The sequence below is a fragment of the Simochromis diagramma genome, unplaced genomic scaffold, assembly GCF_900408965.1.
Source record: "Simochromis diagramma unplaced genomic scaffold, fSimDia1.1 OVJJ01000816.1, whole genome shotgun sequence".
Taxonomy (NCBI): Eukaryota; Metazoa; Chordata; class Actinopteri; order Cichliformes; family Cichlidae; genus Simochromis; species Simochromis diagramma.
Window position 1 is genome coordinate 7,235,526 of NW_024386908.1, and position 25,198 is coordinate 7,260,723.

Sequence of the window (25,198 nt, forward strand, 5' to 3'; positions counted from 1 at the left end):
GGACCAAAGATTTCAAATTTGGACTCGTCAGACCACAGCACAGATTTCCATTGGTCTAATGTCCAATTCTTGTGTTTCTTGGCCCAAACAAATCTCCTCTGCTTGTTGCTTTTCCTTAGTCGTTGTTTCCTAGCAGCTATTTGACCATAAAGGCCTGATTCGCGCAGTCTCCTCTGAAAAGTTGATGTAGAGATGTGTCTGGTAGTGGAACTCTGTGCGGCATTTATCTGGGCTCTAATCTGAGGTGGCTACTTTGAGAAATATAAATTGTATTGCTATGTAATTGCATATATCATTCTTATATTTGAAGTCTTTAGTGTGTATTTACAATGTAGAAAGTTGTAAAAATAAAGATAAACCATTAAATGAGAAGGTGTGTCCAAACTTTTGGTAGTATGTATGGTAAAAGATTGCCTTCAGTGCATTTGGCTAGGTAAGATACTGAAAAAGGTGCATTAACCCAAATCGCAAACTACAGCACATTTCCTAAACCTGACCAATTAGTTTTGTTACCATTCCTGCTTTCACCTAACAGCCTAAATGGTAAAGATGATGATGTAATAACTGCAAAAACTTGAGAAAACTGTTTTCTTAAGGTACAAATCGATTTTTCTCACGTACCAGAACCTTTTTGTTTTTTAAGTTGTTGTTATGAAAAGAGGGGAATAAACAAGTATTACCTAATCTCTTTTTTTGACATATTGCAAATGAAGTGAGAGAGAGAGGAGGGGAAAACCATGCGTGGGTGGTTTGGTGAAGGAAGAGCTTGTTCTGATAGTGTTTGCGTGCACACACAAACACACACCGGCATGCACAGTCACACATTTACACTCTCTCTCCCAGAGTGGTAGTATACCTTGCCCATAGGCCTCCATAAAGCCAAAGGCCTGGTACCAAAACCAACCGTCTGTGACACTAGTCTGGAGAGAAGGTCACTCTTTACAGACGCACAAATGCACCCACACAGGCACACACACACAATCATATGTGAGAAGGTCTCTTTGCGCCTACGGCTTTTAATTCTCTCCTTCTGTCATGCCTGACTGGCACCACCGAGGTGAATGCACAAACATACATGCAAACTTTCAGAGATGCCAGCATCGAGCCTTCTCTTGCTGGACGCTTCACTCGGTTAGTAGTGAATTGGATGATGGTCACACAGATTAGCTTTAGTACAGATGCGCAAACGCACCCAGCAGGCTGATACAAGCATGTGCTCACACAGAGTTTGACGCTGCCCTGCAACATTGCCGTTTTCTGCCTCACTTCTTAGTCGGCGTTGTATTGAGTCTTCAACCTTCAGGCGAACTGAATCCTATCAGCTCTTAGTGTCTTCATTCTGTGTTTTATTGTTCCCCCAGACACTGCAGTTAAGCTTTAGAGGGGTAAGTAGATTGAGTGATAAACTTTAACTTCTGTCTTTGTTAGAAACCATCTGAGTCTGATATGAACCTTTATGACACAATAGAGAGGGGAAAGGATTGAAATAAAAAAAAAAAAAAGGTCATCGGTCTATGTCCAGCCTTCTTTAGTGAGCCACTCCATTTTAAAGGGCTCGCTTTTACATATAAGGTTCTTGTTCATAAAACCTTAATGCATGCGTTTCCTATTTTACAACTTTTCCTATAGTTTGATTGCTTATCACAGCACTGGTCTCACCAATAGCTGCTAAATCATCTGAATCAGTGACAATAACAGAAATCTGACTGGATAAGAAATGAGCTGCCAGCCAATCAAATGCTTTAGCCACTCTGGCCAGTTTGTTTCAACCAGCAGGGTTCACTGTTCACTTTTGATTTCATTTCCAAGCAAGTTTAATTATTCAGGTATTTTTTGATCTGTTGTTTAATGCACCAGACAAACTGTTAATGTTATTGCAGCTAACGTTAGATAGCGTGGTGCTATCAATGCTGTAAATGCCAGCCTAAATTGTAAAAATGAGACCTGAGCTGTAATAAATAACAATTATCCTGAATATTAGGGGGTAATTGCTAGCATAATCGCTTGCTAAGATACATACAGTATCCTGTGGAAGGGCTTGGACTATACTAATCAAGAATGATGGGACTTGCTCTCACACTGGCGATTGCTTTCATTCTGGATTCCTGAACGCAGAGGGTAAATCAGCCAAGTCCATATTTCTGATGCTCAGATGGGAGTCTGCATCAGTTTTAGCATTCTTTCTGATGGTAAAAGTCATGTGTGCTTTGTATAGGATTTGTCTGCATATAATATTTATATTCCCCTCATGTGCTGTAGCTATATTAGATATTTATCCTTCATTTCACTTTCTTCATGTTTGCGCTGGCTTTTTAACCAAACTGCTTCGTCTCACACTCACCAGCTTACATCCTCCTTTAAGCTGTTTTTCCTCTTCTCGTGTTTTTTCCTCTTTCGTTTGCATTACCATCCACTTTCTCTGTTTGTGTCCACATAACGGACGATGTTGGCTTGTTGTCCTCTCAGAGCTGAGTCTGTATTTATAGGAGGCTTTTTGGCAGCGAACAACAACATCACCCGGAGCAGATGAGCCTTGAAATTCATTTTGGCAAAACAAGAAATAAAAGGCTTTTTTTTTCTCTCTTCTTCTTCTTCGTCTTCATTTTCTCCTCCTCTGTTCTCATCTGTACTTCGCACTTCAACTGCGTCTGTCTCCCTTCACTTGTCTTGAGTTTCGTGTTTTGTCAAATGAGAGTTCCCGCTCCCATGGATCCAAACTTTTTTTTCCATTTGCTGCATTTGTTTCCATGAGAATGACAGTGACACCCTGTTGTGTTTCTCTGAAATAGAAGAAGAGGGTAATATTTAGGTAGGATGATAGAATTGGAAGGAACATAGGGAAATGATAAAATCAGATGATGGGTAAATTGCTGTGATTTGAATTTAGGTGATATATGTCTGTGTAGGTCTTCTGTCATCCAGGTCATGGTAGCCTTAAGTGCTTGAGCTGAAGGTCACTTTTAAAGATGCTTCACCTCCCACCTGAGAGGCTTCTTCAGTTTTACCTCACAAAGATTTCACACCTCGGCTCTTGCGACCCTACCAACTCACGTGATGACAGGGTGAGTTAGCAACTCTCGGAACCACGTTCAAGGTGACAGCCCTTCTCGCCGTTAAATACCTGGGATTCCCCATCAGCTTTAAGAACTGAGGAGGCTTCTCAGATGAGAGGCAAATGTCTTAAGATCCTAGAAGTCTAGCTGCCTTTAACTAAACCACTTGAGACTTTAGGTGGTTTATATGTTTTGCACTAAAATCTCAACCTAGCTTCACTGAGGTGTACCAGTCAATGTGCTAGAGTGCGAAAATCAAGTGCAGAAGTTGGTGTAGAGAAATGAGCGTCGGTTCATATAGAAAAGGGACACTTTGGCACTTCTTATGTGAAGCCTCCCAGAGCTCTGGCTTTTGTGAGGCAGAGCTCTGGGAGGCTTGTGTATATCTTCAAAGTGTTCCAGTGCACAAATGAGTCACACACATGCACATAAAAATGTACTGTACACACACTTGAGCATATCAAAGGCCCGGGCAGTGTTGCCAGCTAACACGTGGGCAGTCTCTCTAAGCCGCTGGAGTGTCGATTAGACCTCTGAATCAAGACATCACAGCTGCCTGCGCTAGATGAGAGAAAAGTGCAAAAGATGCTAAACGAATGTCTGCGATAAATGGATGAAGAGTCAGTTCTTGTAAGAGTTGTCGGTCACTTTATAATTTTATGTAATGTTCCATCTGAAAACATACAGTTAGCGTAATGCTACAGAGTGCTGATCTCTGCAAATAATTTATAAGCCTTCTGTTTTGACTTGTTGAATTTCTTTAAAAAGTGATGCTTGCTTGAATCAAGGTTACTACAGGTTTTGATGAATTCATCTTTTCTAACAGATTACACACTGCTCTCCATGTAAACATGGATTATTATTAATAGTTAATCTGATTTAGCTTTTTATTTATACCTAGCCAAGCTTTTTTTTTTTTTTTTTAACGTTTTTCTAGGACCAGTTGAATAGTTCTGTTTATAAAAAAAATGTATCTGACACGCTAAAGGAACAGCTGAAGTGATGAAATTCTACACACCTTTTCATGGCTACTTCCTCTTAAGAAAGAGTGCCTAGATTGAAAACTATTCAGCTAAAATTGCTGATACATAATTTTTACTCCTAAACCTGATGCCACACCTCAGCAAATCAGCTCCATTTGGATACCAAAAGCTCCACAGCTCTTTGGCGAAGTATAGAGGCAGGATAAATGTAAAATGAGATCAGTGGCAGACATTTTCCAGGGTCCTTGTAGCCTGCCTTAAACAGTCAACTTCAAAAGTGACACATCCTGCCACAATGAGCTCTCAGAATGCATCAGTTGTCCCTCTTACCACAGCATCCATGCATGGACTGCATATACACACTCTGGACTCAAGGCAGCATTTAGAGAAGGCTTTCAGCAAAACAGACAGTGAGGGGAAAAGTGAAGGTGGAGGAGAGGCAGAGAATCAAATGAGAAAGACCTTTCTGAGTGATGCAGCTAAATGCTGGAAAATTCACCGTCAAGGACCAGGTGAGTCAAACACAGGAACTGAGGAACACATATTCCACCTGTTTACATCGTTGTAACTTGCGCCCATCTTCAGTGTTTGCAAGTGTAAATTTTTGTTGATATATCTGATTAATGTCTTAATATAAATGTATAAATTAAAGGCTAATTGTTTGAATATGCTTTGAAGCTTCTGTTCCTGGTTAATATCATTTTTTGCAGGTGCATCCATAGCCATACACCTTGAAAAGTTAATAATCCAATAGGGGACTTGTTCAAATAAACATATTGAACAAATTAATGGTACCTGGCATGTGAACACATGCAAACGTGGCCGCGGATGGAGCATGGAGTCCTTGCTTTGCAGTAATGTCAACGTTTTATTCTGCTGACTGCATTGTCATTCCCTCCACTCGGGACTGTATTCGGAGAATTATCAAACAGAAGTCGGTTGCAGTTGAGCGTGCTTGCGCTTTGAACTCTATCCACGCTGTGTTGTTCTCCCGGGCTGTGCAAATTTATCATCACCTTAAAGGTAACCTTTCAAAATGTCACATCGATAAACATAATAGATTTATATATCTTTGTAGCACTACACTCTAATATCTCTGTAGCACATCACGCTGTATTATGGTAATAACTGGAGACCTAAGAGTTTAAAGCCTTGTGACCTGCACTGCTTTCAAACTGTAATTTAAGAACACAAAGTCTGATTTTGATTGGTGTGTTAGGCTGTGCATGCTCTTTGTGGATGTGTGTGTGTGTGCATGTTAGCATTTGTATGCTTTTGTGGAAATTGCATTTGATTTCATTGCTTGTGCTTTGAGTGTATGCACACACAGAAACCAGATGACTAGATATGGTGTGCTGTAAAGGGGTGTCTCTGAAGTTCATGCAAGCAAGTGGAAGAAAGAACACAGTTCTTCTTATTTTTTCTTTTGTGTCAGGTTGTGATACGTGTGCTTGCCTGTATCTGGTGTGTGTGTGTGGATATTTGCGCACCCGCTGCTAGGTTTGAAGTAAAGCTGTTCATTTCGCAGGGGTCACGTGTTTTGACCTCTACACTGCTAATCACCTGCAGAGAGGGAAAGCCAGAAAATGAGATGGAGGAAGTAGCAGGGAGGAGGAAGATTTAAAGAGAGATATCGAGAGAAAAGAACAGGATGAGAGGACTTCAGGTTGCACTCAGAGGTGGACAGTAAGTACTAAGAGCCGAAGGAGAAAGTGTGGGTGAAAGAGGGTTTGTGAGAATTTCATTTGGATGAAGAGGACGCTAGTAATGAACAAAAGAGAAGAAAGATGGAAGGAGAAGAGGATAGAACATGCTGAACTGATGAAGAAGAGGTGGACACAGAGAGTGCAGTTAAAGATGAGGAAGAAGAGAAGAAGAATTGTAGGATGCAAAGGACTGAAGGAGAGAAACTGAGAAGGAGATGAAGAGGAATAAACCTTAGCTGTCAAGATCTCATCAGAGGAAAGTATAGCCTCAGGGTTTCACCACCTCCTACTAGGATTAATCACAAGTATACACACACACACACACACACACACACACACACACACACACACACACACACACACACACACACACACACACACACACAAAAAAATCAGCTATATCCAGCCAATAAGCCTACAGATCCCATTTAATGTGTTAGCAGATAACCCATTTCACTTCCCATGCACTTGTACATTTTGTGTGTGCGTGTCTTGGTGTGTGTTGTATTAACTGACTGATAGACCGAGCTGGTCTACCAACATTTGACTGGAGGTGCATATAAATTCTTAATCCAATCCTAGTGGCAGCAAAACTTTCTCTAGCAGCAAGCTGAAAAAAACTAAATGTTGGGGCAGATACTGTGCGCTCCAGGCTTTTAATCAGCTCAGTTATGGCTCTGGTGATGCTCAGCGCAAGGAGAGACCCTACTCATTAATTTAAGGTAGGCACTGGATATCCCTTTCCCATCAGCCAGTCTGCTGAGATGAAACCTGACAAAACACAGTATCTCCATTCTCTCCAAGACCGATTAGCAAAGTTTGCTGTGTCCACGTCACAGCTGACAGAGAAGGTCTGCTGCCACACTTTGCCAGTATGAGTCCATCTGGTGTGTAAGCTGTGTGTAAGCCTGGCTTTTCCCCCATCCTACTAACATTTATGCAGTGAGGCTGTTTTTCTCGAGCAGTGTTGCACTTCAGAAGCTGAAATTACTGACTTTTTCTTAACACCAACACACTAAAAATAGTTTAGCTCATTTTTATAAGAGACTGCAGCAAATAATAAAGCAAAGCCTGGGAATTGGTTTAGGGAGCCTAACTTGAGTCCACTGCTACACTTTTATTTCTGTAATTGTATTCCTAAGTCTTTGTGGTGTACTGTTTCCTTCAGGGCTCTTGTCATGCTTTTGCTGCATAGCATACAGAGGCACTCTGCTCAGCTGACAACTACGCAGCAGCTTGGTGCCACTGTTGCTGTTTCTGCCCATGGATTTCCAAAAGCCTTATTTTCATGTTCCATCCACCTGTTTGACTTTCTGCTTCCTACTCTTTGCTGAGCTGAGTTTGATGTTCGCTTGTGTGCGACAATAAGGTCATGTCGTTGGCAGGAAACGTTACAATTTCATAATCATCATATTCAGAAAAACTGTTTGGCTGACAAATGGTGATAATTTTCATCTCCAATATTATGGGTCTGAAAAGAGATTCTGTAGTGTAGTTTCTAACACTTTTGTCCAACAATTGCTGGGAGAGTTGCATCAGGAAGAGCATCTGATGGAAAATCACAGACAAATCAAATTGAGGTCGATACGGTAAATAAGGGTAAATAAGGTAAATAAGGAAACTCTTAAATAAGGAGCCTCTATATTTTAGCATTTATGCTAAAATATAGAGGCTCTGTAAACCAATTGTAGTAATAGTTTGACTTAGCAGATTTATTTTGTCTTATTTTGAGTTCTTTTGCTACACCTTGAGCTGATATGCCAGTAGCATATGTATTATATTGTGATAATGTTGTACTTTTGAAATTGGATGACTTGGCATTTTAATGGAAATTCCCTCATGCTCATTTTGAGAGTTCAGTTACTTCTAATTAGCTAGCGCCTTAAAACTCTGCTATGACAATATGGTGATAAAAAATGCAGATGTCATGTATTCAACATCAGATTTGATCAGGTTCAATAGATCAGCTTTAGATCCTGACTGATAAAGGATTTCTAAAACCTGTGTAAAAGAAGAAAGCCAGAGAAGGGTGCGAGTGGTGAGACAAATCACTGGGTTTCAAAAATGTTGGGTTTGATTCTAGTGAATGAGTTGATCTCGTGACCCATCCAAACCACGCCACTCCTTAGCCTATTAGTAACATATAGTGACATTTTTGGAGTCGGGCAGAGTAGGCATTAGAGGAAAAGAGGAATTTGTGTCATTCCAAACATTTGTTGCCAACATGGTAGTTATAGAGCACCCTCTGGTTGAGAAACTAGGCAATATCAACATTTGTAATATAGTTGAAGGGTGTTTCTCTCATGTCTTGTTTTCTTTTAAGGCAAGTCTTAAGATTTGAAAACCCATTTTGGCAAAAAAACCAAAACATTTGTTTAAAAAAAGCATATTTCTAGCATGTGTGCAAAAACTTTCGTAACATATAGTATGAAATACTTTAAACAATACCTTGCCCACACTTGACAGACGTGGTTTAAGTGTCTCTGACAAGACAAATTAGTCCAAAGTCCACCCTTGAACAGGCCACTGCATGGGAAATGTGTATGTACTTGCTGTGGTTTTGTCTGTTTCCTGACACACCACATTACTTGGTACAAAAATGGGATTTATTCAACATGGCACGAGCACAGAGGGTAAGGAGAGGTAGTCAACCTGACAAGGAAATGGAGACTTTGCCCCGGACCACAACAAAAGACACTGTGATATTACACATCAATCACACTCTGAGGACCAGTGTGTGGAGATCAAGGATATTTTTTAACCCTGCTATGGTGTCCTCTGGATTGCACAAATATCAATTTCTGCTGTTGGTACACTTACAGTGTTATCCTTTCTGATGCCATCCTCTTCAATTTATTGCTCACTCCTGTACATTTTTTTTTCACTAATCTGTCTCTCTGTTCCTTTAACATCTCTTTCATCTTTGCTTTTTTTTTTTACCACCACATATTCTCTGTCTCTTTGATTGTGCGTGCACGTGTTTGAGCATTACTGAGTGCCACTTCTGCTCAAATGTACTAAATGTACTACAAGCTGAAAGAGAGCATCTGTACCTCGGCAAAAGGCGAAGTAGCTACACTGTGCGTGAGTCGTATTGTCACGAGAGACTTTGAAGTTATAAATAATGTCTCTTTTTTTGATTTTTTTTACATGTAGTTTACTTTTAATCATTTAGCTGTACCAGTTACAGTGTGTGTGTGTGTCTGTGTACCAGGGTTAAAAAAAAGAAAGAAGAAAAAGCTATTTTTATGCCATATTCCACAACCTAAAAATATAAGTGGAAGGTTTTAAGCAGGCCTGTCTGACTATATTTGTCCCTCAGAAGAGATCTAGGTGTCTTTCCCCAGTATAAAGTAATGTGTTTGTGAGTGAAGCATAGAACAGATTCTGATGGTAAATCCCTGTGTGTCTTGAAAGGAAGGATCTGTCAACTGTCAGCCTCTGATTTGTGCTTTGAAGTTAAATGACCTTTTTGACTAATGTGGTCTGGCTTAATGAAAATTCCTCCTGTCCATCATAGACTTAGTGTCTGCGCACTGTCCTAAAATATACAATAGCTCCCCTTGATCTTTTTGTTTGCCTATATTTCTGCTCGAAACAGTTTGCTCTGTCTCTCTTCAGTTGTCAGTTTTGATTAAATTATTCTTGGCTTCCCTTCTCAAAGTATATTTTTTGTTAATTTAATTTTGCCTACCTGTCTTTCAACTTTCCCCTCTCGTACGAGTTCTGATTTTACTTTTTGAAAAGTTTCTTGTTTGTAGTTGTGATGCATGTTAACCACAGTTCAGCTTGGTGCCTAGACTCTGAATTTCTCATAGAGTAAAAGCCTAAAAACTAGATGCATTACTCCACCACACCATGTAGCTCAAAAATCCAGCAAAAACGAAGAGGAGAACCAGTCTTATACACCGATCAGACATTACATTATGACCTGTCTTATATTGTGTTGGTCCCCCTTTTACTGCCAAAACACCCCTGACCCATCGAGGCATGGACTCCACAAGATGCCTGAAGGTGTGTTGTGGTATCTGTACCAAGATGTTGAGGCCTCCATGGATGTGAGGCCTCCATGGATCGGACTTGCTTGTCTAGCACATACCACAGATGCTCGATTGACTTGAGATCTGGGGAATTTGGAGGTCAACTCAAAACCTCAAACTTCTGAACCATTTTTGCTTTTTGGCAGGGATTAAAGGGGCCGTAGCCAGCAGGAAATACCATTTCCATGAAAGGCTTTGGCCCCTTCAACAATCAACAATCATGTGGCATGTATCAAAGTAACATCCACTTAGATGGAAAGACCCAAGGTTTCCCAGCACAACATAATATTACGTGTTTCGTATTGAGCTGAAAATGAACATGATTGTCCCGTACTTCAGCTAGAATGGAAAAAGACGCAAAGCTGGATTTATTCTGTCGTTACGCTTTCAGCTGCTTCTTCTTCTCTCATTCTCTCCCCCTCCCTCTCCTGTTGCTACTTTAATCATGAAACTGATCAATGATCAGCTGATTGGCTTTTCTGTCGCAAGTCCCGTCTCGCTTGTTTGTTTATCGCCCACTTTGCGCCAAAAAGAGGAAACCAGCGGAGGTCGCGTTAAACAACAGCAGCACGTTTAAGCCTGATCAGCTGTTGTTAGAATGTATTTAATATTAATTTCTAGTATCAGCTGATGTTTGCTGGAGCCACAGCTGTAAAAGTTGCTGGTCATGATATCGGTTTGGATATGTGGTGAGAGGGAAACCTAACCCATTTTTGTCCCAGTCCAGCCCTGGGCACGACACGCAGTGAGTTAATCTGAGAAGGTACATTAAAAAATAAATGGCCGGGCCAGCGTTGCACATCGCAAATTAGCTGCATAGACACATTAGTTGTGCTGCTTCTTAATGACCATATCTTAGGTAACAACCCCAACTACCAGATTCAATTTGTAATTGGCTACCGGTGAGAGGGGCGTTGCTAGCTGGCAGTTTTTTCAAGCGATGTTGAAATTTCCACATTCCAACACTTCAAATGCTTCAGGAACTGTCCGCTCAGCACAGAATCAGCACCACGGAAATACACGGATACATCTGTAGACTCGAGACAGAATTCACAATGTGTTTTCGGGACTTTCAGGTGTATGGACCAATGTTTTCTTTTCTGATCAAACCAGAAAGCTTTAATGAGCAGTTGGATTTGTCTCGCATTAACTGACTGGAGACAGAGGACATCGAAATGTAGCTGATTGAACTGAAAAGCTCGACTCTGTGGGGGTCAAAGTTTGCAGAACTACGAATGCATCTGGAATCCATAGCTGTGCGTGATTATGGAGCTTGCATTTTCACCTGCTGGACATCATTACCTGACTGTCTTCAGAACATTGCAGAGGCCTTATTGACAGTATTTGGCTCTACATATCTGTGTGAGCAGATTTTCTCTCACATGAGTGTCCTCAGGTAGCCATCTGAATGCTGGACACTCGGAGACCTGTGTCTCTGAGTGGGAGACCAGAGATCACATTAACATGTGTATCTCTGTATTAACAAACATGCCAGATTGGCCCAGTTTATTTTTCTTATCATTGTTGTGAGGAGACCATAAATAGCATTTGCATTTTCTGTTGTACAGTTCATTTACTGTTCTTGTTATGGATAAAAAGCGTCTTTTTTTTGGTTTCAAAATAGCTGGAAACTATTCGCTGATAGCTGCCAACATCTGTGAACAAATATAATTCTATAAAGTGGTTCTATATAGTGTGAAACTGTTCATATAGCGCGTTATTAAATTTATTGCTAATGCAATCATATGGCACATTGACTTGGAAGTGAAGAGTGAGAATGTTCAACAATACAGCCGCATCAACAACATGAACAAATATATTACCAGGTCACGATTATAGTGAGTCCGCAAACCGTTCAGCTTCAGCAGGAGATTTGAATGTGTTAGTGATGTTGTTGTGAACTACCCGAAGCTGGGTCGGGTAGCGCAGACTGCACGTCGCTCCGGAAGCGCTAAGCTTTTTCCTGACCGTATTGAAAGCCATCCACTGCGCAAGGACCTCCGCAGTGTAGTCGGGGAAGATGGACAGCCTCTCTCCATCGCAGCTCAATGGTGCACGTTGGCGTGCCAGACACAGGACGTGCCACACGTCTTTCTCATGATGTAACTTGGCTATGATAGCCCCCGGTTGCTGGCCAGCCGTTGGTTTTGGTCTAAGGGTGCGGTGTGCCCTCTCCACTTTTATCGGCTTAATAAAGTTGTTTTTCCCCAACACATCCAACAGCAAAGATGAAACAAAGTCCGCTGGCTTACCGCCCTCAGCATCTTCCTTCACTGCAACAATCCTGATGTTGGCCTGACACGAGTGCGCCTCCATCTGGCCTAGCTGGTATAACACAGGTTATCGGTGGCTGCCATTAGTTCCTTCCATGTAACTTCAAGCACACAAACACGGCCGTCCATTGTAGTAAGCGACTCATCGATAACATCTAGATGCTGTTCGGATGACCGGATATCTGCCTGGAGCTTAGACAGAGTTGACTCAATTGTGTCAAGGCGGCTCTCCATTGAAGTTTTTAGGCTAGCGATAGCCGCTAATATGGCTACTGCTTTCTGGCAGTGTGTTGTGTCTTTTTTAGGCGGCATGTCGTCCGGTCTTTATCATAGTCGATGCAGAGCAGTAGTGCTGTTGACTAGTTAAGTAAAGAAGCAGGGTGTCGCGTTAATTGTTGGAAAATAGGAGGAAAAGTGCGGAGCTAAGAAGAGTGTGTCCTACTCCAATCAGTGTACACGAGCGCGCCCCCCCCACAGTATTGATATTTTAATTTTAGTTTTTGTAACATATTAGATGAATAACACAATATATCTTTCAGAGCCGGGTTCTTAATATTGACTTCTTCACTTGGGTCACCAGTGTTTGTTTATATCCGCTTTCTGTGAGTGTGTCTGTGAGTCTACATAAATGCTTTGAGTGCATATGTGTGTGAAAAGCAGAGAGTAAGTGTGCGGGAGATTGGGAAAGCTGTTCTTAAGGTTTGTGTGCACCTGTGTGTAGAGGCCACTCAATTAGCTCGGGCCTGCATCAGATATGAGACTGGAGTTCTGCCCTGAAAGGACCTCTCAGGTATCACATAGATGCAAACACACATCCCATCACCCTTTCATTTACACACTTGTACATCGACACATATACACATCTTGCAGCAGAGCTACCAGGTCCTGGGGCTTGGTTAATTGAAGAGAGCTCATTGATTTGCTGGTTATCTGAGACAGAAAGTGCTTAGAAATCTATAGCCTCTGGCCAAAGGGAGATGGTGATGGTGTGTCTTTGTGTGTGTGTGTGTGTGTGTGTGTGGTGGGTGTGTATGTGTGTAGGAGGGGGGCAGGTGGGATGTGTGTGTGTGTGTGTGTGTGTGCATATATACAGACCCTGGACAGAAAGCAGCAAGGCAGAAGCGATCTATATGTGTGTTCATGTGTGAATTTTGCCATTTCCACTGTTGCTTTTTTGTGAGCTACAAAAACATAGGAGCCTCTGTGTTTGTGTACCACTCGTATCAGCCCTGCTGATAACAAGCACCTTTGCCAACTTCAGAAAGTTTCGGTGTGTGCGAAGATATATGAAAAAACCCCCAACAACTTCAAAACCCTGTCAGATTTTACTGTCGCCTCTCAACCACATTCGCTGTACGCAGACGTCTGCATTTTTGGTGCAGAATTCAAGTCCAAAACAGGTCTGAAGTATTTGTCAGCCCATTTCCACCTGAAACTTGCAAATGAAAAATGCTATATGGTAATGATGTGGCTAGAATCCAAAGACCATCTGGCAAAATGTAAATCAGAAAATGGATCAGTGACTGACTCTGCTCTCTTAACATAATTCCATTTAGTTAAATGCCGAAATGGGAACTGATTGAGTTTGGCCAGTAGAGAAAATAGCAATTACAATTTTGGGAAATTTTGAGATCACCATTAATCAACACTAAAGTGATTTTCCTTGAATTGTGAATATGATGAAACATGAGCAAATTAGTGAACTAAAGGGAGGAAAGGGAGTAAGTTTGGGCTTTTAGAAACAAGCAAAAGCCTCTGGTGCTGTAAAGGAAGGGTGTACACCTGATTTATAACCGAGAACAAAGGAAGACTTTCACTGTGAAATACCTCGATTATTACCTCGATTATCTTTTTCATAAATGTTGGAACTGGGAAAGATTGTTCCGGTACAGAGTGGACCAGAAATACACACTGAATTCAGAATAATAGACTTTATTTTTCCCATTGCACTCATGGGCTAGTGATCATTCCCGTGATAACAAGAGCCATGCACTGAACTGTTGATCTGATACCAGGATTAAACTCCTAGTTGGAAACAAAATTGGAAGGAAAAAAAAAAAGATTTGCCAGCCCCAGTGTGCAGGGCACCCTTGTGATTACATAAAACTGTATCAGTGTAAAATGAAACTTTAATTTTACAAATATGGTCTAAAACTGAGAAATAGTCACAGAGAAATAGTCATTTTTCAGACTGTCCTGACAATAGTGAAACAGAACTAGATGTCTTAACATTCCTGAAACTTGCTCAGTGACACTTCAGCAGGCCATCTCAGTGCTCTGATTTAAGTCATAATGTACCATAGTGTTTAGATAATCCTATTTTTATTCCCAAGGGAAGTAAAATTTAGTCTGATGTCCTGGGACAGAGTCTCAGTGGAGCGGTACCTGGTCTTTTGGGAACCAACTGCAAGTAGGTCTGTGCTCAATTTTTAATTCTGTTTCATTATTGCTATTGAGAGCTTTAACACATTTGCTTATAATCAGTCTCCATCTTTTTCTGTAGTGTCTCAATAATAGCTCGTTAGTAGTCATGTATGGATTTTCTCTCTCTCTCTCCCTGCATTGTGTGAGTCTGTCCACTTTTTTTCTTATTCTTTTTTTCCCACTTTCCTCTGAAGAAAACATGATATAAAAGAAAGCTGCTGGAGGGAACTTCCTCCTTCCTGTTTGGTGACACCATGAAAACATTCACACACACACAGATGCATACACATACCCCCAAGAGCTCTGCAGCAGATAAAAGAGCATCTCTGTCTAAGTATCTAGAAGCGTGTGTGTGTGTGTGTGTGTCTGTGGATGGGTGTTGCTCTACTGATGGGAACAAGGGATGGGAGGGAATGTATTGGGGGGGTGATGAGAAGCATCTCTCTGTAGATTAGGACAGATTGTTTTTCCAATAAAAAAAAAAAGGAGAACTTTATCTTCTTTCTCTCTGTTTTTTGTCCCTGTGAGAGAAATAGGCTTTGAGGGTCAGCTGTGGGAAGGGGACCGCAGGGTATGTGGATGTGAAAGTAAAGCCTCTTTCATATGCATATTAAAAAGAAACCAAAGTTGCTACTTTTTTCCCAATTTGAACCCTACACTTTTTAAAAAATTAAACGTATTGACAATGCCGGAGTTGAAAACGGCTAAAGCTTGCAAACAACACAATACGCGGTCTTGCATTTTCTTTCTTTCTTTTGCCTTTCTTTCTTTCATTTCTACGTCTGCCGCTATCATAGCAATTCCATACGGTTCTGCTGTCACACAGATGATCCATATCTTCTAATACCTGGTTATCTCAGAGAGCCTTGGGACCCTTCCAACAGTGTGCTAGAGGTCGTACATGTGTGTGCATGTTCAGTATGCAGGATGTGATCGACATCGTAAATCCATGCCGTGTCTCTCTGTGGATCTGACTTACAAACTGACCTGAATACAGAAGCTCACACAGTGTGCACCAGAAGCGATTGTGATATGTCAGTAAAATAATTCAAAATGGTACAGCTTCTTAAAAACAGCATTAATACTACTACAGTGGTCACTGAAATAAAGAGGTAACAAGAAATCGGTGATTGTTGAATTGAAATTAGGTGCAACTGAGATTTCCAATTAAGTCTAACTCTTGTCTATGTACAAGAGCTGTGAGACTTTCAGTACAACTATAAAGGATACAGGAGGAACAGTGATCAATAATAAAATGCATTTGGCTGCCATTGCTGCATCTCTGTAATGAGGACCTACAGAGCAGCTCACCCAATCACAGCTGCTGTGGCTGTCAGGAAAATGCCTCATGAATAAGTACAGGCTAGCGAGATATCTGCAGAAGCTTTGGAGAAGGCTAATTTTCCAGCATGATAATGATATAGAGCACACTGCAAAAATCACACAAAGGTTTCTAACAAAATGACTCAGACCCGGTTTGTTGCCTGACTTGAATCTGATAGCACACCTCTGGGGTATGCTAATAAGCCAGGTCAAGCAATAAACTCCCAGCAGCAGTGAGCAGCTAGAGTCTCAGAAGACTGTACAAGTGGTGGCCTGAATGGCTTTGATTACTTACTCATCCCTGCGCTTTTCATTTGTGCAGTAGGTCAGGAAACATGACCCAAACCTAAAACTGAGCTCCTAGCTTTAATCAATGCAGTGATCAGTAATGTGTGTCAAGCTGAAAACACTGCTGCTGCAGTGTGTCAAATGCTGCTACGAGCACCGCTATGAAGCGTTGCACTGCAGCATGAAAACTGGAAGAACGCACTTGGCACAGGACCTAGAAATGCCTTGGGTAGTTTGTGTGTTGCAGTTGTTATTTTTGACTTGGTAGGCTACCACATATCTGTTGTGTCTAACTCCACAAGCCAAAAAATCACTATATATAGCGATATATCCTATTCATATAGTCTCACTAGCAGACTGTCAAGTCTACAGGCTGCTAGGGAATATCCTTTTTTTTGGCCCTCGCCTTTGTAATGATGGTATTGTACGGTGTAGAGCGTGGCATATTCCTTGACTTGAATAATAAGTCTTTCCTCATCCTCCATTGTTACGCTTACATGATAAGCAGTGATGGCATGAGGTGCAGGAGAGGGAGAGAGTGGGATGGGTTAACGTCTCTATAGCCCTGTGTTAGGGTTGTAGACAGAAATTAATAGAGGGACTGTTTTGACAGTGGCCATTCATCAATAGTGTATTTTGGCTTTTATGGAGACAGATATATATATCGAAATCGGCAAATAAATGTTTCCAAAATGCACACAAAGCGTTAAACAAGCACTAGTTGTGTAAATCAACTTGCACGCTACCCAGAGGGAGTAGTACTGCGGCTGCAGGTGCACAGGGCGCTGGGGAGGTGGAGCAAGGGATTATAAAGGATCCATTATACTTGTTATCAGTGGATCACATCAGCTCCTCTCATCACCTTGAGAAGTAGCTCTCTCAAGGTTTTATACAGATAATCTTGTCGAGATTCCCCTCAGAGGAAATGAAATTTTCCCTGGCACAGGAGCCAGAGAGTAACGCCTATACATGTAAAGCAGTGCTTTCAAGGGAAGGTGATCCCACCATGTTAAAAAAGATCGACCATTACTGAAAGAAACTGAAAGATCGTAAAAAGAAAGTCTTAGTTTTAATATTTTTTTTAAAAAAGCTACTAAATACATAGAAGCACATTCAGTGAGCAACGAAAGACAGAACTGAAACTGAGAGAGTTTGGAGGACGTAAGAGGAACTGTGTCTCTAGATTATAGTAAACAGCAGGGGTTTCCTTTGCTCGGTATCTTCAAAGTTAGCTTTCTCACTTTTGTCAGTTTGATCATGCAAATTTATACTGAGAGCAGAGTAAACAGCAGCACCTTCTAGGTCGGCTTGTGCGGCTCAGTACATGGGCTGACTGTAGTCCTCTAAAAGTATAAGTGTACTGAAGTCAGTCACAATTTCCTTATGCCTGTTTTTTATTAGGACTGCAATTTTTTAAAGGAAAAATTTTCTTAAGCAGGGTGGCTAAATGCTTTGCTGTGTAGGCATGCATTGCTTCTAATGTAAACTGCAGGCAGTGATTCTATTTACATCTTCACCAACTGTAAGTGGGGATAACTTTCCAACTGGGCAGCCTTTCTTCTTTGTTGTCTCAAAGAAAATTCTCTTGGATAAAGCAAATGTATGACAGGCATTAATTTCTCACTAAACCACTCCTTGAGCAAATGCTTTTCGCTACTAGCTCAGTAACAAACACAGGCAGATGTCAAAATTCCCAAACATCAACACTTTCTAAAGCTAAAGCTGTCAGGTTAATAGGTGAGGGGATTTTTTTTTTTTTGTTTTCTCCCCTTTGGCCAGCTTTCAAGGATTTAGTACTCTCACTTCTTCACATTCATATTTTATCACTCTCCATCAAATATGAATGTAGTTTTGAGACATTGCTATGTCCACAAGAAGACCCAATACTATTTTAATGCCAAATCAGTGTCAGAATACAGCGCGTGCTCCCTCCTCAGGCCATGTATGTAGAATCAGCTGACATTTGTTCAGGACCTGTAGGCGTCACATTCTAATGGACTGGCTACCTCTTTAGCACCAACATGCAGGCTGGTTTGGTTGATTTAAATAGAGTCTGTTAACGTCTACAATCCCAATGAGTCAAGGCCAAAAATGTTGGTTTATCACTGTTGTGGCCCACATAACTATGGCAACCAAGGAAATGATAGCAAAACTTGTTGCCCATTTTATTCTTGAGGGGTCTATTTTAAGCAAAACTGTGTGATTTTGTCATATGCCATCTCACCTACATCCTAATGCAGACTTTCTTTGATCCCTCATAGAGTCCAAGTTATTGCAAGTCAGATGAATAGGGAAGTCAGTAGTGAAGTCTCTCATATATCCCCTGGCAACTCTCCTCATACAATGAAAGACCTTTTTAATATAATTTTGGACCTCTATTCAATTACCTTTAATCAAGTAAACCGCAGTGACAGCAGAGTTGCTTCTAATGCAGTGCCAGTGCATGTGAGGGGTAGTTACCATTGATTTCAGTGTCTCACCACTGCACCACTGAAGCTACTATCTGTTTATAGATAAAATATTTCCTCACTTTATGCTGCTGGCTTTAATTAAATTGTTTTATTAGATGCCCACTGACAACCTTGTGCCAACAATTTCTGTAATATCACCCTAGTTGGTGGAGACACAATCGCAGACTGTATGCCAGTTGTTATTCATATCTGTACATATGAAACATGTTTCTACATTGTTTTTGCTTCATCCAGTATGCAATTAGATCTGTTTTTATGATCATACTGCTGCCAACTCTTTGCCAGCTTTCCTGTGCCAATACATCAGTGCCAATGTTTTGCAGCTCCCTTCCCATGCCATATTTGTGAACATCTTTATTGGGTTTTTTTTCCTTCTTTATATTATATTATTTTACCATATATATAGTTAGGAAGGTTTGTTGGATGCTTACATACCCAAAACTGGCAGCAGTGTAAGAACTCTGTGCCAGGATAATGGTGCCAGCCATTTGTCTATGATCTTTCTGTGGACTCATGAAAGACTTTATTTTCCTTTTTTCACTGCACATGAAAAATTTCCCCAAAGATTGTGCAATCTCCCTTGCGCCAGTATAGTGTTTCTAATGTTTTTGGTTTCTCTTTACAAACTTTGTAATGTTCTTAAGAGGGCTTAATTTTGTCACACATTTCATCTTTTTTCCTTTTTTAATTTTAAGAGTGCTCCTACCATCCCTTCCTATTTTAAACATGCTTTGAGCATGCTTACCCTCTGTGTAAGTGAGGGAACTCCAGAAGAATGGTTGTAGAACGACATTCTAATATTAGACAACCTGAGTAACTATGAAATATAGGTTTAAAATGTTGACATCATTTGTTAAGGTAAAAAAAAGTTATCCAAACCTACCTGGCCCAGCGCAAAATAGTATAGCGCTAATAATGTTAAATTAAATTAAATTTTACGCCTGATCGCTCCCAGACGTTTTGAATCAAATAGAATCTGTCTTAAAATTGTGAAGTGGAAGCTAAAAGATCTCAACACATCCTGTCAGAATCCAAAGAAACTCAAGAACAAATGAGAAACAAAATCATTGACATTTATCAGCTTGAAAAGAGTTACAAAGCCATTTCTAAGGGTTTTAGACTCCAATGAGCCACAGTGACAGCCATTATCCACAAATGGCAAAAACTTGGAACAGTGGTGAACGTTCCCAGGAGTGCCTGGCCAATGAAGAAAACTCCAGGAGTGCATAAGGAGGTCACAAAAGAACCTCAATCAACATCTAAAGAACTGCAGGCATCTTTTGTCTCAGTTAAGGTTAGAATTCATGATTCAACAATAAGAAGGAGACTGGGAAAAAATGACATCCATGGGAGAGTTTCAAGACAGAAACTACTGCTGACCAAAATGAACACAAAGATTTGTCTCAGCTTTACCAAAAAAACCCATCTTGATGTTCCCCTAGACTTTTGGGAAAATATTCTGTGGACTAATGAGACAGAACTTAAACTGTTTAAAAGGTTTGAGTCCTGTCAAATCTGGTGTAACACTAGCATTTCACAAAAAGAACATCTTCCCAACAGTCAGTCATGGTGGTAGTAGGAGGAACCATTAATGTCCAGCGATCAGTTCATGTCCTGAACTATGCTTGGGTTATAAAGCAGGACAAAGATCTGAAACACAACAGGAAATCCACCATTGAATGGCTTAAAAAGAGCAAATGGTTTTGGAGTAGCCTAGTCAAAGTCCAGACTTAAATCCAAAAGATACTTTGGCATAACCTTATACAGACCATTTGTGCTTGAAGACCCTCCAGTGTGGCTGAATTAAACCAATTTTACAAACACATGTTTGCAGTTCTTGCTGCTGAGGGTGGCACAACCAGTAATTAAGTTTAGGAGGCAATTAGGTGTTCAGATAGGGTCAGATGGGTTTGGTTAGCTTTTTCCTCTTGATATAATAAATTAAGTCATCATTAAAAACTCATTAAAGTTTTGTATTTGCTTGGGTTATCTTTCTCTGTTATGCAAATATGAAAAAAAATCAGCAAGGGGGAAAATACTTTTTTCATGGCATTGAATAACTAAGGTCAGATAGAACTTGCACACTCAGTGACTAGTTTTGACCCTTTTTTCAGTGGTAGGCAGTATAGAGACTCAGTATTGTACACCAGGACAAAGTTTGCACAAAAAAATAAAGATTTTCCAAAAACAAAATGTCAGGCTGACGAAATAAAGGTCCACTCACTATTTGAAACTAACGGGGTTAGACAGGTTGGATATGGACTCTATAGAGCTTTAATCTCTAGACTTTAATATATCATACAAACATTTAATGTATTCTGACCATTAGAAATAGATTCTAACAGGAAAAAACTTCTGGGAGCCAGAAACTGAAACCGAAAGAACAGCAAATTATTCAAGTTAAACAATGAGCCACATTTATCCTCATGTAAGTCTCTCTACTGTCTTCCTCCACATCTCATCCACTCAGGAGTGGTATAGTTTTGACTTGTTGAACTTTTTCCATTCTTAATGTCACCCTCATTAATTTTCCTCATTGTTTTCACCGCTTCTCAGCCGCCAACCAGGCTTTTTCACCAGGTAATTAAGACTCCTCTCTGGTGAAGCTTAAGTGCTCTGCTGTGGAGGGCCATCTGCAGAGCTTGTGAAGAATCTTTTTTACTTGCATATGGTTGCACATTATTAATCTTTATGATTAAGATTACCTATGCTTAGCTACTTGCTTAATCTCTGCCTTATGGTTAATTTGAAGTTTTTAATTACCTTGGGCCTCAGTCACACAGATCAAAAGACCAGTTGGTGATGGCTAGCACAGGATGAATTTGTATTTCCTTATTAGATGCTTTGGGTTTACTGGCTGTGGCTGGGTGAAGTCGGACGCAAAGAGGCTTCTGCACCAAATACCTCCTTCTGATTGCTTTGGTTGCTACTAGATTGCCAGGATTGCCTGTAGTTTGCATGGAACATGTGAAAAAGTGAGTGTTTGTCAAAAAGTCATTGTTTTCCATACAACCTATGGGTGGCCACAGCAGTCTGCTAGCGAACAAAGCAATCGCATGGAGAACTGTACATATCCAGCAATATCCAGCAACCAGTCAGTGAATACACATTTTCACCTAACAACCGGAGATTGCCAGGGGATCAGTGACCGGTCTGTGGTCCTGCACGACTGGGGATTTAGCAACAGAGACGTTCCCAGCAAACTCCAACATCCACTTGCAACTGGCTGGGGAATATTTTGACTAGTGACTCAGGAGCACATCAACTTCTAGTCAGAAGGTTGGAGGTTTGATCCCTGGTTGCTCTGGTCTTTAGTCTGCATGCCTAAGTATCCTTGGGCAAGATATATTTCTATAACACCAAAGTGTTATATAGAAAGCACTTCGGTGTAGAAAAAAGTGCTTGTGTGTAGATAATTGAGGCGTGTTGTATAAAGTTTGAATGAAGTGCTATAAAAGAACTAGTCCATTTACCGCTACATAGCGACCAGTGGTTTCTAGGATCCAATCAGTGTCTAGGCCTGTGCAACTAGTTACATTTTTGTTAGTAGGCAAATAGTGCCAATAAGAATGCGGGCATTAGGCGACTTGCTTTTAAAGATTTACATTTCCTGTGTATTTGTGTCTGTGTGTATCACTGAATGCCAACTGTTTACTCTCCATGGTGTTTCCCTGTATCAGCTCTGCACTTCCTGTGTCACACACTCGGGCCAGTGTGCCAAGGGGATATGTAGCTTTTGCCAACTCAGTGACCAGTGGCTTATTGGTCATTCACCGCAGGGTTGTCCCCACACTTGCAGAGCAGACACAAACACACCTACATAGATTTGTTTCAAAATCCATAGGCAATGCACACTAAACAAACTCAGTGGAGCTGGATACAGAACATATTCTCTTCCTGTAGGAATAAAATGGTACTATAAGTGTGTGGGCGTGTGGGGAAGCACTGTGTTGCACTGCAGTGCGGCTGTTGTCGTCACGATGCTTGTCTGTGTTGGCAAGCACCCCCATACACATTGTGCTGTAATTGTCTTTTCAGTAAGGATACTATCTGAGCCTCCGTTCGTGGGCAGCGTGTGTCTGTACGTGTGGGTGCGCATTGTGTTCCAGTCGTGTAAAACCTCTTCACAGCAATTTTAAATAAGAGAAAAATCCAATATGAATATCGACTTCAATACCCCTGTCTTCAATTTAGGGAGGGAAAAACAAACAAAAATAAAAGCAAAACGAGAGCCAATGCATCCTAATGCCTGCCCTGAGTAGCCAACAAACACACACACACACACACACGAACAAACAGGCACACAGACACGCACACACTCATTCGCTCTCTCATTCCCCCTTGTCTGTCAGCCTGCCGGCAGAAGTGTTTGTCTGCAAAGGAAATGGAATTTGATGATGAAAGTACCCTTGAAGCAGAGACACGCGCATACACATACCCAAGCACACACACACATACACAAACACACGGCTCCTAAATTTCACTGACATGGCAATATGACAGAAAATGTGTTTTTTCCTTGGCGTGGCGGCAGGCATCAGTGGCTGTACTCTTGGAGAGATGAGTGATGGAAGGATAGAAATGCTGCTGAAGGAGGGAGATGCTGCTGCTGCCAGAAGAGATACTGAAACGGAGTGAAACAGTACTATGAGAAAGACAGAGGTAGAAGGTGAAATAAATAGAGCGGTCCAATTGCAAAAAAACAACAACAAAAGAAAAGAGGGAGGTGAAGAGGAGTGTGGAAAAGTTTATATCAAGGAGGAAAGCTTGTGGAAATAGGATAGAAAGAAGAGTAAATCATGACATAACTGGTGGAGGGCAGTTCTGAATGCAATTGTTTGGGGGACAGAGCTTCAGTAGAAGATGAATATTGAACACTTCAGGCAGGAGCCATTCATTTTTTCAAGATTCTGGTACTAACTGGGACTTTGTCTGACAAAATGACCATACACTGTACTGTGATTTTGGCTGTATTTTAATGATAGAGAAAGTTAAAAGGGGCCTGAATGGCTGGCATACTTTTTTTTCTCACACAGTTCATGACCTCTGCCTGAGTAATGGACCACAAGGACAACACTGAGCGTGTGTGAACAGCTCATTAGCAGGCTTGTTTGGGTGCTTCTTTGCTGCTCACCAAGCAAATTGGATTTGTTGCTAGGTGCTTCTTTTTTCTTTTTTAAAGAAAAATCACTAAAGGAGAATATAAAATTCTGTTATATCTAGTGATGAAGTTGCGGTGTTGGAAAGAATAAGGAGGATTAGAGTGTTACGCTCATTGCTGTGATCGAGAAGGTTTTCACCCACGTGTTAAGAAGACAAATCTCCAAATTAAAACCCAAATGCCAGATCGAACGTGATCAGATGTTTGGTTGTAAGTCTAAAAGGGGGTGAGATAATGTAGGGCATTGATAGAGACAAGGGAAAGCTTTACAGTGGCTTCACTGGAGTGAAACGAAAAGAAAAGCTGCCTCAGCACCTAATGCAAAACTTCCTGTCATAAAACCATGGAGAGGGAATATGAAAATGCAGCATTAATTATGTTTGACAACCAGAAGGGCATCTACTAAATTTCAGCTTAAACTTGCCAGGCAGGAAAAGACATTTATGTAAGGAATTTCATTTTATTTCCTACGAAATGCAATAAACTTGAGAAAAATATTGGGGAATTATGGCTTTTTAGCCTTTGCTCAATGCAGACATTCATTCCTAATCTGTAACTGCTAACTGTTAATTGATTTTTTGACTTATTCTTTAAGCATAAATGCTTTTGTGTTCTATTTTGTGACATTTCTGAGTAATGAATGAGTAAGGATGATGATCACCAAATTGACCAATACAAACTCCCAATTAGATGAAGCCATCCTTTGACTAACCTCTAACCTTCATAGACAGTTAAGCAGTATCTACAAACAAATTAAAGGAAAACACATCCGATTATCAATGGGAAAAACATTATGCTGGATATCTACAGTATACTGATAATGACTGAGAAATGTGCTAGGAATGAGAGGATGCCACGTCGTTTGATGGAAATGAAAATCACGTAGAGAGCTGAATTCAAAGACACCCCAAAAATCAAAGTGAAAGACTGACGTGACAGGCTAGTCCATATTGTCGAAATTTCATTCCAGCAACTCAGAATGGTACTCAGTAGTTTGCATGACGCCTACATACTTTTATATATGCCTGACAGCACCGGGGCGTCCTCCTAATGAGATGATAGATGGTGGTCTGAGGAATCTCCTCCTAAATCTGGACCAGGACATCACTGAGCTCCTGGAGAGTCTGAGATGTAACCTGGTGGCATCAGACTGAATGAAGCAAAATGTGCCCGAGGTGTTCTGTTGTATTTAGGCCAGTCAATGTATCAGTTCCTTCATCCTCAAGGAACTGCCCGCATATGCACTTTATTTGAGGCTGGCATTTTCGTGGACCAGAACAACCAAGGACCCACTGCACTGTGCAGCTGCCTACCCTGAAGAGGTGCGTGTGTTCCCCCATCCTCCAATTCTTACACAGTACAGTGAGACAATGGTAATAAAGTGGCACACATCAGCCTTTCAGCCTGGCAAGTATAACCGGTGTGTATATATTAAGATGAAAATGCAGGCAGTCCCTTCATGTCCAGGAGAGTTCT

General features: G+C 40.9%; 1 protein-coding gene and 2 long non-coding RNA genes across 5 annotated transcripts in view; 2 read left to right on the forward strand and 1 right to left on the reverse strand.

Annotated features, from left to right (window-relative positions):
* The window catches only part of grm8a (glutamate receptor, metabotropic 8a), a 289,622-nt gene that overhangs the window by 44,876 nt on the left and 219,548 nt on the right, over positions 1-25,198 (forward strand). The gene's annotated exons all lie outside the window — the stretch shown is intronic.
* LOC120735669 lies at positions 195-4,400 on the forward strand. Its single transcript, XR_005696327.1, has 2 exons — positions 195-2,694; positions 2,822-4,400. It is a non-coding gene; the product is annotated as an uncharacterized LOC120735669 (long non-coding RNA).
* Positions 8,681-18,207, reverse strand: LOC120735668. Its single transcript, XR_005696326.1, has 3 exons — positions 18,197-18,207; positions 18,152-18,153; positions 8,681-9,903 (listed from the first exon to the last, which is right to left on the reverse strand). It is a non-coding gene; the product is annotated as an uncharacterized LOC120735668 (long non-coding RNA).